This window comes from Gigantopelta aegis, chromosome 3, assembly GCF_016097555.1.
Source record: "Gigantopelta aegis isolate Gae_Host chromosome 3, Gae_host_genome, whole genome shotgun sequence".
NCBI classification, from domain to species: Eukaryota; Metazoa; Mollusca; class Gastropoda; order Neomphalida; family Peltospiridae; genus Gigantopelta; species Gigantopelta aegis.
In genome coordinates, this window is record NC_054701.1 from 36,624,995 (window position 1) to 36,639,784 (window position 14,790).

The 14,790-nt window shown below is 38.1% G+C and overlaps 1 long non-coding RNA gene across 1 annotated transcript; it reads right to left on the bottom strand.

Annotated features, from left to right (window-relative positions):
- Positions 1–4,486: 4,486 nt before the first annotated feature.
- Positions 4,487–6,680, bottom strand: LOC121390512. Its single transcript, XR_005960223.1, has 3 exons — positions 6,510–6,680; positions 5,727–5,794; positions 4,487–4,633 (listed from the first exon to the last, which is right to left on the bottom strand). It is a non-coding gene; the product is annotated as an uncharacterized LOC121390512 (long non-coding RNA).
- Between the last annotated feature and the right edge of the window lie 8,110 nt (positions 6,681–14,790).

The window sequence follows — 14,790 nt, forward strand, 5'->3', positions numbered from 1 at the left end:
TGTGGTCGGTCTGGGATCAATCCCTCTCAGTGGGCCTATTGGGCTATTTCTTGTTCCAACCAGTACACCTTGACTGGCATATCAAAGGCCGTGGTATGTGTTATCCTGTCTGTGGTATGGTGCATATAAAAGATCCCTTGCTACTAAAGGACACATATAGTGGCTTTCCTATCTTAGAAAGACATATGTCGAAATTATCAAATGTTTGACATCCAATAGCCGATGATTAATAAATGAATATGCTCTAGTGGTGTCTTTAAACAAAACAAACTTTTAACTAACGTTTAACTGTATGTTTATATATGTTCAAAATGTTGTACTGCATTTAATAATCATAGGTAGTGTTTTGAAATCCAGAATGATTATTTACTGAATTTACCCAAGATATTCATTTAAAAAAAAAAAAAAAAATAATAATAATAATAAAAATAAAACCCTTGACTATTAGACAACCCAAATACACGAACATAAAAGTGTATCTTCGATTTCTGCGACAGGTGCAGGCTATACGAGTTAATTAAAACAGATCCAGAAATGTATCCCGGAGAGAATAGCAACCATATGCACACATCTGTCGATTGAATTTACGGTTTGAGATAACTTTCTGGTCGAGATCGCCCATGTTTTGTTCATATTATCAGTCTCTGTATGTTTAACGTGTTTTTGAACGTCCTAATGGTAGCAATATACCAAATAGCGTCCAATCGTGTCAAAGTTCAAAATGTACGCAACTTCAAAGATGACGGTTAACACTACTGATCCTGTCATTGGTGATAAAGTGACATATAGAAGATATTTCATGTTTTTTGTCAAATATGATTTATATCTCATCGAGTGAAGTTTGCAATCATATCTCACGATATGTGTAATATGATTGCAAATTTCACGAAATAAGATATCAATCAAACATGGAAAGAAAGAAATGTTTTATTTTAACGACGCACTCAACACATTTTATTTACGGTTATATGGGAGATATCAGTCATGCATATTTGACAAAAAACATGAAATTTTCTATTTATTACATAACTTTTGTCAATTTACCTTTATTTTTACAATACCAGCAGCAAAATAGTTCCGGCTTTCTTACAGTGAAGATAACACTTTCTACAGTGACGATAACACATTTTAGAGTGAAATAGTGACTGATAACACTTTTATTTCACTGATATTTTAAGATATTTCACAATTTCATAATAAGGTCTGTTATCATACAATTCTGTTTAATATGGCCAGTAAGTTCCTGGAATGTAATTTGAATTAGTATCAAGATCCGAGCTATTATTGTACTTGGAACGTGTGCGAGATCCTAATAACAACAGGATGAACAGGTTTGTGTGGAACTAGAATAGTCACAGACGATTCCCGTTATGTCTAAAACTAGCAGCTTAACCCCCAATGTCAGGTCAGGTCAGGTCAGGTCAGGTCATAGGGTTTTACGTGCACATTCAGAACACGCTGTTATAACGCACGCCTGTCATGGGCGTAGGTGCCGGTCTAGGCCGGCTCCTCCGTCCAGGACAGGAGAACCCCTAATTTGTTCTGATTGACTTTTAAGGGTAGGTCAGGTCAGGTCAGGTCGTAGAGCTTAACGTGCACATTCAGAGTAAGCTGTTTTAGCGCACGCCTGTCATGGGCACAGGTGCCGGCCTCTGTCGGCTCCTCCGTCCAGGACAGGCTTAAAGGGTAAAGGAGTGATGGTATTTATATCCATGAGTTATGAAACGTTCAGGAGGGCGAACCATCGGGGTCGCTTTCTAGACCGGTGTTTGTACCTGATGTTAGATTAATGTGATATGATAGAAGACAAATGGTACCAGTCGATTGTTTGCGAATGCTCGACCTCCTGAACACGCCACTGGTGTATAATAATGTTGATTGAAACGCTGCATGTTATAGTTTTAGCCACGTGTGGAAATTACACTACTATATACAAGGTCGTGTATGGGATTTGATTTGGTGGTGTACACCCTATTTTTTATATTGTGTATGCGGCCAAATAAAATCATACACGACTACAATAGTAACATATGTCGCTAAAACTGCTTGTGATGCATTTCGGTCAACATATATCATATGAAGACCAGTTTCGGTGAGCATAAGCATTCAGTTCTTAAGCATATCATCATTTATAAACAGACAGTTATTATCCAAATAGCTATCTTTTTATTAGTATTTCTACACTTCAAATGACCGCTATATGGCAACGTTTACCGCACGTGCGTCAAAAACTAGGATGCAAAAGCCGCACATATTTTTAACTATGTTACCCGTTTCGGTGAGTGAAACGTTTAGTGGTATAGCTTACAGCCAAAACTTTCCAACACAAAATAAATCAAGGTTTTATCAAAACATGTATGTTGTTCAACAAAATGTACTTATAATAATTTACAAAAATTATTTAAAATATTTTAAGGCAACTTACAAAATAGGAGTCTTTTAGGACCATTGTTAACAGACAACATTTTTGAAAACGAATATAGCAATTCTGATGTCTTGCAATCGTGTTATAAGTTGAGCAAATGAATGGGTATAATGGTGAAATGTTTTGGTTAAAAATAAGCTGCATTCTGAGTTTTAATCAATATACATGTATAAACAAAAGCGGGTTTCCTGTCTCATTATTTGTGTGACCCTTTAAAGGACATTCCCGAGTTTGCTGCAATGTTTAAGATGTTATCGACTAACAGATACTTTTTAACAACTATAGTTACATATCAAATATATTTTTCTGCATAAAATATTAGTGGCTGTATATTAAATGTGTTTCTGATAGTTCTAATATTTGTACTAGGTTAAATTTCATTTTATTTCCTAAAAAAGATTTTTTCGTACGTACGAAATTATTTGAAGACAAAATCCAGTTTGGGCTTCTTACAAATATTAAGACGACTAGAATCACATTGAATATACAGACACTGATATTCTAAAAGAGAAAATATATTTAATATGTAAGTTTAATCGTAGAAATATTTTATTAGTCGGAAACATCTTACAATGCAGCAAACTTGGGAATGTCTCTTTAACCGTATGTCGGACGTCATATAACTAATAAAAATGTTTTTAGAGCGTCGTTAAATCAAATAGGGGACAGGACGTAGACCAGTGGTAAATCACTCGCTTGATGCGCGATCGGTCAGGGATCGATCCCCGTCGGTGGGCCCATTGGGCTATTTCTCGCCAGCCAGTACACCACGACTGATACATCAAATGCCGTGGTATGTGCTATCCTGCCTGCGGGATGGTGCATATAAAATATCCCTGGCTACTATTACAAAAATGTAGCGGGTTTCCTCTCTAAGACTATGACAGAATTACCAAACGTTTGACATCCAATAGCTGATGATTAATAAATCAATGTGCTCTAGTGGTGTCGTTAAACGAAACAAACTTTAACTTTAAATCAAATATTCCTTTCTTTGTGCCTTCCTTTTATCACAAATGGCAGGACCGGTAGCATTAACTGTGGAATGAAAACTTGGGTGCACCTCGAACCCGCTGAAATACTATCTGATGTACAGCTACCTATAACCCAAAGTTCATTTTATGATCTAATATGTGTTTGTACGCAGGAAATTATTTGAGATAAATTCCATATTAAAACTGAAAATGTACGCAAAAAATAAGTACTAGCCTTTTCGAAAAAAAACCCAGACAGCTGTACTCTTCAAAGAGCCGAGAATATGCAGAATTTCCCTAGGGAATGGGTACAACGTTTAAAAAGACACTGACATTCGTTCCATATGCCAATTTCCCCCAGAAACACCAAGCCGGCCAAGATATTTAATTTGCTTGTCCCACTAAAAGTTGATGGAGAATGGCAGGTGTGTGGTACAGATAGCCACAAGAGACAAGCACCTGTTGCGATTGGAGGACAGGACTGGGATGTGGAGATGGACAGCAAAATAAGTTGAAATATAGGAGGAATTGCTAAATCGGGAAGAAATGAGATGGAATTCAAAGGAGAGAAAGGAAAGGGGGCAGTGGGATAAAAAAAAAGAAGAAGAGATATATCGAGATATGTAGAGCGTGGCCCCTAACCCCTGCCTTTGGATCCTCGCCTGGTTTCCCTGCTGAATTTTTATTAATGATGGTCTTATGCAATTTGTTTTGCCCCTTTCCATATTGACTACAATAGTAATCACTCTCTATAAAAACAACAACTAACAATAAAACAAAAACAAACACACACCCTCCCAAAACACACACACACACACACACACACACACACACACACACACACAAAACACCCTTCCCCTCCAAACTACAAAACCCCAGACATAACAAACAAACAAGCGCGCGCACACACACACACACAAAACACCCTTCCCCTTCCAAACGAACTACAACCCCCCCCCCCCCCCCCCCCACACACACACACACACATACAAACAACACAAACAACACAAAAACAAAAAAGCCCCAAATAAAACCCATAATCCTAAATGCGGACATATAAACCAACAAAACAACACTGAACGCCGAATTTGCGTAGAGAACATTACTTTATTTTAAAATCGACTTCACTGCCGGAGATGTTATCTTAAATTTATTTCTGTTGAAGAGGTTCCGAATAAATGTCTATGTGTTGGCCATTTTGAACTCGCGCAGTTGAATTAGGCTCACATTGATGCTGTAAAGAGAAACAAGGTTGTTATAAAACACGGGTGTTTTTTTTTTTTTAACTTTTCCAATAATAAATACGACTGACAGAAATGCAAACAGAAATTCGAAAAGATGGCAAATTTATTTATTTACTAAAATTGCATAGCTTCCGATTCCTCTATTCCCATATATGTCCCCTAAGGTATTTGACGTCAAACATAGGATTGTTGTGGTATTAGAGCGGAAATCTTTGCCAACTTTTTGGTTGTCGGGAATTGCCAAAAAAATACATAGCTTGGTCTCTGACTGTAATGAGAGCGTATTTATGTCCAAATGTCCGTCTAGCTCTCTTACAGTCAGAGTACTCGGGCTACGGCTGGAACAAGAAACAGCCCAAATAGGTCCCACCAACGGGGATCGATCCTAGACCGACCGCGCATCAGGCGATTGCTTTACCACCGGGCTACGTCCTGCCCCAGTCGGAGAATAGGTGCACCAGAGGTATACGGTGGCGGCTTTTCTCTTGTACTAAGCCATTTTCATATACAGTCCTTTACAATTCAGATCGTTGATAAACGGATCTAGGATTTGGAAAAAGATACGGTAGGGAGGGGGCGTAATATTAATGTAATGTAATCCGGTGACATTGACAGACAAGACTCATCATCTTATATACAAAGGCAAAATGTTTTATTTTTTATTTTTTATTATTATTTATTCATTTTTTCAGTACATGATATCCACATTTGGAATAACAGAAAACTTGATAAGACAGCAATATTAAAGATACATATTCTAAATATATGCATACATATAATTATCACAAATATTAACCACAAAGGCAAAATAATCGTTTCACCAAAAATAGAGATCATCCCTAAGTTCGGCCAGCCGTTTTTCGATAACGTTTTCGAACTATATTTTGACTGGTTCCCCGAAGTGGTCATTCGGTTTAATGTGTAGCGTAAACACCAGTCAGGCAAACGTTAGTGACAAACGGCTGACTGAACTTACTCCGGGCTCCTTGAGCTCCTGTCCAAATCTGCGCCCAATGGTAGTGCTTGGACGTTATTTACATGAGCAGAAAACTAATTTAGTGGTTGTAATCTTTATATTCTTACCCTTCGCCTTCTTGCAAGCCCTAACTTGTTCATGCAGACACATCTTGTCCCTCTTCAGTTGTCTAACACTAAATAAAACAAAAACACGCATGACACGCAAGAACAAACTTCCAGAATGGAATAACAAGTCCAGGGTTGTCTAACAATAAATAAAACAAAAGCACGCATGACACGCAAGAACAAACTTCCGGAAAGGAATAACAAGTCCAGGGCCCCGTTGTTACGAAGCGACCTTAGCACCAAGGTCACCGTAAGTGCATAGCTACGATCGCTTCGTAAAACGGGACCCAGAAAACGAACGGAATGTTTTTTTGTTGTTGTTTGTTTATTTTGTTAAACGACACCACTAGAGCACATTGATTTATTAATCATCAGCTATTGGATGTCAAACATTTGGTAATTTTGACATATAGTCTTAGAGAGAAAACCCGCTACATTGTTTTTCCATTAGTAGCAAGGGATCTTTTATATGCACCATCCCACAGGCAGGGCAGCACATACCACGACCTTTGATATACCAGTCTGCTGGAACGAGTCTGCTGCACTGGCTGGAACGAGAAATAGCCCAATGGGCCCACCAAGGATGACCAGAAACACTTCGGTCGTACGGAAATGGATAATCTAAAGAATAAAAATATAAGTAATGTTTGATTTCAGTGATCATAAACGGCTCTAATAGTGAAAAATATGCTGTAGGGTCTGTCCTTTTAAAACTACGCCGTGGTGTGTAAAAACTAGAGTCTGTCTCTTTAAAAAAAATAAAGTCTTTCTTGTCTAGTTTACCTCCTTCTACATTTTCGGATCGACATTCTGCGTCCGTGTTCCTCTGACGATGAGCCATGTGAAGCTACCAAACTCAGTGTCACCAACAAGGCGAAGATCAGCAAAAACTTCGAATTCATCTTGTCACGTTTTCAGGTATCGCAAAGCGATGTGGTCTTGCTCACGTTATCGTGGACCATGGAGAATCTTGGGTTTTATACACAGGTGTGACAGAGTAGAAGAACTACGTCATTTCTTGCAAGCGAATCATTTTCGTAGCTCCATACAATATCATGTCATATTGTGCGTCGATGGATTTTACGAGTCATGGATCAAAGAGCGATATTAACATCAAAGACCACCTGTGTATCTGGCTTCGTATATTCTTGTAAACAAATTTTTTTATTCAAAGTTTGTTTTGTTTAACGACATCACTAGAGCACATTGATTTATTAATCATCGGCAATTGGATGTCAAACATTTGGTCGTTTTAACACTATCTTAGAGAAGGAAACCCGCTACATTTGTTTCCATTAGTAGCAAGGAATCTTTTTTTATGCACCATCCCACAGGCAGGGCAGCACATACCACGGCCTTTGATATACCAGTCGTGGTGCACTGGCTAGAACAAGAAATAGTCCAATGGGCCCATGGACGGGGATCGATCCTAGGCCGACCGAACATCAGGTGAGCGCTTTACCACAGGGCTACTACGCCCCGCCCTTATATTCTTGTAGTGTACGTCAATGTAAACATACAAATAACATAAACAGTGAAAGTTTCATTACTTTTCAACTTATGTACGTGCTTATATCCAATTAAGGTTCAAGCAAGCTGTCTTGGGGACACAGCTCAGCTATCTGTCCAGAACAGTGGGTTAGTGGTTAGCTGTTAATGGTTAGTGAGAGAGAAGTCGGCGTAGTGGTCTTAAACCTACCCATCGAGTCGTTAAAACTATCTCCTGGTGGGAGCCGGTACCAGGCTGCGAACCCAGTACCTACCAGCCTTATTTCCGATGGCTTAACCACAACACAACCGAGACCGGTGAAAATAAAGTTTGTTTGGTTTAACGACACCACTAAAGTACATTGCTATTATTACTCGTCGGCGATTGGATATCAAACATTTGGTAATTTTTGACACATTGTCTTAGAGAGGAAACTCGCTACATTTTTCCATTAGTAGCAAAGGTTCTTTTATATGCACTTTCTCAGGGCATCAGTCACCACGGCCTTTGATATACCATTCGTGGGGCACTGGCTAGGACGGAGACAAAATAATAAGAGAATGGGTTCACTGACAAAAACAGGTAACTGACGGACAGACAGACATACAGATAGGTTACGTCTCACTTCATAAAACAACATCAAATTATATTATAGTTGATATAGTGTATAGGTCTATACTAAAGGTGTAGATAAATGCATGTAATTTATTTACTAGGTAATCTATCTATTTGCTGTATTTGCTGGGGGGAAAAGTGGTGCAAGGGCATGCTAAAATAGTCCACACTCACGCTAACAAAAAAACAAAACAAAAAAACAACAACAAACAAACAAACAAAGGGGAGCCCGTCTTTCATTTTCATTTATAAATATTTTTGTGTTTATATACAGTTAAGGTTCAGGCACGCTGTCCTGGCCACACATCGGCTATCTAGATTATCTGTCCAGGACAGTGGGTTAATTGATAGTGAGAAGTCTGTGCAGTGGCTTTATCAATCATCGACTATTGGATGTTAAACATTTTGCCATTTTTGACAAGTCGTGTTAGAGAAACAAATACTACATTTTTCTATTAGTAGCAAGAGATTTTTTTTTATATGCACCGTCTGACAGACAGGATAGCTCATGCCACGACCTTTGATATTCCAGTCGTGGTGCACTGGCTAGAACGAGAAATAGCCCAATGGGCCGATCGACGAGAATCGATCTTAGACCGACCCCACATCAGTCGAGCGCTTTACCACTGGCCTAAGTTCCGCCTCCGTTAACAATGACGTGTGTGAAAGTGCACACAGATGTGCACCCAGGAACATTTTAAGCATGAATCCAGGAGTTTCCCCAGGGCCATTCGGCGTAGCCTTGATTTGAAGTGCTTTAAAAAAACAAATTTCACAAGTACGAGGGTGGCAGTCGACTGCATACAGAAATACTGTACGAAGTATTTAGATGACGAATTCAGCCCCTTTAAGAATAACAGTGTCTGGGTATTCGCCCTAATATTTGTAAATATCGAAAATCACTTTTATACTCTATGATAATGATTTATGTATATTTTTTTAACTGTATAGATGTTATTGTTTTATTTGTGTTGCCATTCTTTTAACTGTATTATAGTGGTTCGTTTTCTTGAGATTAAAAAAAAAATAATAATAAAAATTAAAAAATAAACACCTTTTAACAATAGTATTTCATAACTCAACATAGAGTAACTCATTACAATTTTGTTATTTATATTTCTTACACACCCGTAGCTGAGAACATCAGTCGTTATTTTTGATAACACATAGTATTACCACACATACGTGCGATAACATTTTAAAGGCATACGACTGGCTGGAATATTGTTGTTTGCAAAGGTTTCTTGAACAACAGTACGTATATATTGTTTTCGTAATCTCACTGAAATCCTTGGGAGGTAAAATCCAGTTTGGGCCAGGGCTATTACAGACACACGGACAGACAGTTTTATTAAAGTCTCTCCCCATTACAATAGAATAAAATGCATCATATACATACAATCAATAGAGAATACTACATGAGTGGCCATTAGATACCGTTTTTCTTACAACAAGTTGTTTAAAACGTATCCGTTTTTAAACAATGAGTTGTAAGATAAATGGTATCTAACGGACACGAATGTAATATTCTATTTCTTACATATCTCCAGAAAACAGTTTTAAAATAAATTTAAGTGCCTTTTCCAGCGAAAACCTATTTACGACCCTTCGCTTATAGTTAACTTATGCGTCACAGACAAGTCAATTTCCGGTTAACTTGTACGTCACACAGAGTGATTGATTCAAACTTTCTGGGGTTTTTTATTGGATGGTATGGCATTGGTAACATGGTTATTACCTAGAAGCAGCCAGTCGTATGTCTTGAAAATTGTTAACAAACGTACATGTGTTAACAAGTATGTGTTATCAAAAATAACGAATGATGTTCTCACCAACGGATGTGTAAGAATGAACAGTCTACAAAATATAACTGTTTTTCGGTCAGTCTTGATATAAATTTATTTGGCTAGTACTATGTTTTATTTATCAGCCGGATACGATGTATTTGTTTTTAAAAAGGTTGTACGAAAGGGATAACAACAAACCAACCGCTGAAAAATGGACTGGTTTAGAGGCTTAGACGCAGGCTTAGGCGGCGGGTAGTCGTGTGGAGACTAAGATATCCTTGAGACTTGGATTTTTTTCTGTATGCAATAACCGGACGTGCAGTAATAGGGTTTTTCATAACAATTTGCAGATTTAAAAACTCCTCCTTCATAAGATTACCAATATCAACGCTACGTCGACTGTAATTTATTAGAAAAATTATTTTATCTCTTTTTACGGCTTTACCAGATTCAACGTTGATTCCAAAATGGCTGTTTTGTCTGTAATGTACGAATCCAGAATCGTTCAAGTCTCAAGAGGTCTGTTTCGTCTTTTGAACCAAGTATCAGGGGTTGTTCAATTGGAATTATTTCAAAATTTTCATCTAACGAATGGTCAGGTAGATTGAAGTGATTGGCAACAGGGGTGTCAACTTTATGCCGAATATCATATTTGTGACAAACTGCTCTAATTCTCAGTTGGTTTTGCGTTTGTCCTACGTACTGGGTTTTTTTTACAAAAATTACAGGTGATTAGATATACTACATTTTTCGAATCACAGTTCATGTCTGTCCGAATTTGATATTCAATTTTGGTCTGTTGACTTTTGAAAGTCGACTGCGTTTTAAGTAAGTTGTGAAGTCTACACCTGGTTTTGGCATAAGTAGTAGAGAAGCCAGTGTTTATTTGAGGTGATTGGTTATGCTGAAGTTTGTATGGTTTATAGTCTTCAGTTGCCTTAAAGTCTGAAATGATTGGACGACCGGGTGATTTGTGAATATCGGTCCATGTATAGACTGGCTTATGGATTTTTGGAAGTAGATAAAATTTCCAGGTTTGTGATTGTGACCTGGCTTCTAAATATTTTACTTGGTTTTTTTATTAATATGTCCCTGATCTTTTAGACATTGAATAATTGCATTGAACTTTTTACAATTCTCAGGCCAAATAGCTTTGTCTAATTGTTTGTAGTACTTTGAATTATTAAGCTGTCGATGGGCTTCCCGGATATAGTTCTCCCTTGATAGAATGACAATGGCTGACCCTTTATCTGCACGTTTTATAACAATTTTGCGGGTTTTTTTGCGTAGTTTGGTAAGAGCACGACATTCCATGACAGAAAGATTTTGTTGAGTTGTGTAAACTGTCATATCACTCACTTTTCCCACTATCCTTTTATGAGCTTTAATGATTTCAGGATCTACACTAGAGTTTAGGGGTAACCAGCCGGAGTTTTCCGTGAATGGGACTTTTTCTCCAGTTGAATGCCGAAAATAGTCGGCCAGTTTCATTTTGTGGTCAAAAACTGCCGTATCCATTACACCATTGTCAAGTTTAGCCTCTAAGCCTGTTTTTGGTTGGGGGGGGGGGGGGGGGGGGGGGACAAAATTCAAACCCCTGTCCAGTAATGATTTCTCAGCGGATGTTAGAAGGTTAGTGTCACCAGTTAGGTTAACAATGTTAGTTCCTAGTCCTAAATCAGGGTGGACATTACCCTTTCCCGGCCTTAGTTTAAATTTAAGTACCTCATCCAACTGCGATAAAGTTTATTGGCAGTTGTTTCTGTCCAGTGAATGTTGTTCTGCCCAACCTCAAAATCACACGCGTGAAGCGCAGGTATAACTTTGATGTCCCTCATTGTTTTTGCAGCCACATTTATTTGGTTGAGGCAGGTTTTTTGACTAGCCAAAAGTCTGTCCGAAAAGTTAAGCTCGATAAAAAGTATTTTTGACCTAGGGAAACGTTTCCGAATCGAGCTTATCATGTTTCGCAACTGGTTTATTGCACTGGTTCGATATTGACCTTTTGAGTTTATACCAATGTTAAAAACAATGGTTTCGGGTTGAGACTTTCCCTTATAATTTGAGGCAATGGTCCGAAAGTGATTAAAATTGGCGCCTGGGTAACATTCTACTTGCACCTCAGGATGCTTGTCCAAATTAATTCTGGAGAGATTTGATGAGCCAGAAAGAAGAGTTTTTTTTTCTTAATTTCAAGAAGGCGCCATTGAGATTTGTCCGTAACGTTGTGCCGAAATTGATAGAATTTTGTTTGTCGAAAATTTGTATCCGCCATGAGTTGCGATTCGGGGCGGTGGGAGACTTTAATGCGTCAGCAAAAGAAGTTCCCAGACGAGGTACTGAACTACACGAGTTAGATGGGATAGGTGGGGTGGGTGGTGGTGAGTTAGGCAGTGTCATCCTTAAACATACGTTCGACGCCATATGCATTTAACTGTAATTAAAATGTGTTGAGTACGAAAATAAAAGGACATTCCTGAGTTCGCTGCACCTTTTAAGATGTCATTTACTAACAGAGACTTTTTAACGATTGTAATTACATCCATCCATCCATCCATCAGTGCATACTTGCATACGACCGTCCATCCGTCCATCCATACATCCATCTGATTATAGGATAACCATTTTATTTTATTTTATTTTATTTATTTATTTTTCTATCCCTTTCAGCGTCGTGTCTTTCCGGGAACTACTTGAACGGCAACAGCCACATGTCGTATTCGGGCGACTGTGCGCGGTTCGTTCAGTGTTACACCAACGACGTCTCGCTGACGTTCACCGTCAAGTTCTGCTCGTTTGGGTCCGTGTGGAGCTCCACCCTCAGGGCGTGCGTCGTGCCTGTCGCCAGCGACTGTGGTAGGTGTCCGAAATAATTTTCAGTTGACTGAACTTATTTTATTGGAAAAAAGTGGGATTTTAAAATACGTATCTTATAAATTTTAAATATTAAAAAAACAATAACAAAGGAAAAAATGTCTAGAAAACCCCCCAAACCCAAAACCCAACAAAGAAACAAAAATAAAGCAACAGAACCCCCCCCCAAAAAAACAAAAAAAAAACAAAACAAAACAACGACAAACACCCCAAAACAACCTCCACCAAAATGTAATAAAAAGTTTATTTTAAAATGAGAATTTTTTAAAATTTTAATTTGAACATATTTGAATGGTATATAGCATTGATAGACTGATTTGTTTTGTCGAATTGACATTTTATTTTCTAAAGCAACTGAAGGTGATCTCTTAAGAGTTGTTGATAAATTGCATTTAAAACGTGACATTTATTGCACTTGAACATTTTCACAAACAGTTTTTCTTTATACATGTATAACCTGAACCTGGCTCGAAGAATGCCAAGTTCTGCGTTTAGAAATATTTAGATGTTCTATCTGTGAATTATAAAAATTGGTGGATATATGGCTTCTTCTAATGTATCGTATTCACTTATATATTGTCTTTAAATCTCATAAAGGACAAAATACACTAAATAGTTTCATGTTAGAACCGTTATACCTTGTTAGATCCATGCAGAGGCCAGGCTGACAACACCCAGTTTCCGTGCAACACCTACTGGACGTGTGCCAACCAAATCTCCCAGCCTAGGTGTTGTCCCGTGGGAGAGTTGTATGTGGAAGGGGCCGGGTGTCAGACCGACAGTGGGTCACAGTGCTCCGACACGTGCCCTGGAGTCGAAGCATCGCCTACTGACAGTTAGTATCATTGTTAACATTTTTTGTTAAGCCATATACAATTTAATATAGGTTAAAGGGACATTCTTGAGTTTGCTGCAATTTTAAAGATGTTATCGACTAACAGATACTTTTTAACGATTGTAATTACATATCAATTTTTTTTTTTTGCATAAAATATTAATGGCTGTATATTAAACGTGTTTCTGATCGTTCTAATATTTGTACTAGGTTAAATTTCATCTTATTTCCTAAAATATTGTTTTTTTCAAACGTACGAAATTATTTGAAGACAAAATCCAGTTTGGGCTTCTTACAAATATTAAGACGACCAGAAACACATTGAATATACAGACACTGATATTCTAAACAAGAAAATATATTTAATATGCAAGTTTAATCGTAGAACTATTTTATTAGTCGGAAACATCTTACAATGCAGCAAACTCAGTAATGTCCCTTTAATAAAACATTTTGTTTTCTTTGTTTCTTTCAAATGTAAATCCAAGGTTGGATATTATTCGGTTGCTAAATATAATGCTTGGCCAGAAACCGAGATAAAACAATAAGGGATTCATTGGAATTGTGCACCAACATTCAATCACTTTTAGGATCGCGATGTCTGTACAAAGATATAATGTGGGATTAAATGTCAGTAGTGTCAAACAGACTGTAAATAACACTCTGTAACGTACAATGGACGACGACGGTTTTGGTTGCAGTCCTGTTAGAATTGGTGTGATCCTTTATTTCTTTCCATCAGTATATATTCTGTTTAATGCATGTTATGGTACTTTTAGTAAATCGTAACTCCTAACCATGTTACTAACACCTGATACTAGCAACATCGATCGCCACGTTGACACTTCGTTTCAATTAACCACAGGCTCTTCGTATAACAGATTTAATGTGCATCAGTGGGGCAAATCGCAAGCAAAACCAACGAGGAGAGAGCACTGGCTTAGCCAGGATTGTAGATATGGGGGAGGGGGAGGCAACCACCATTATGTATGTATAAATGTATGTGTATGTATGTATGTATGTATGTATGTATGTATCCACTGAGGAGATTTCAACCATTGACATGTATGCATGCATGTATGTGTATGTATCCACTGAGGGGATTTCAACTATTGACCCTCAGTATAAAAATCCAGGGCCCCGTTCCACAAAGCGATTTTAACCCTAAGATCACCTTAAGTGCATAGCTACCTTATGCACTAAGGTGATCTTAGTGCTAAGATCGCTTCGTGGAACGGGGCCCAGAGCTCTACCAACTGAGCTAATAGGAAACTTCCCACTAGCTACTGCCAGTAGGAGCACTTTATACCAACACTACTACAAATGTATGTATGATTTTATATTTTAAAAAATAATACAATTTTTAAAAATGTGATTTGGGGTGGCATGCTTCCCCCCCCCCCCCCCCATGCCTCCACCCCTCGCCACGCCACTGGAAGCGAGGAAGATGGAAAATCGGTCAAG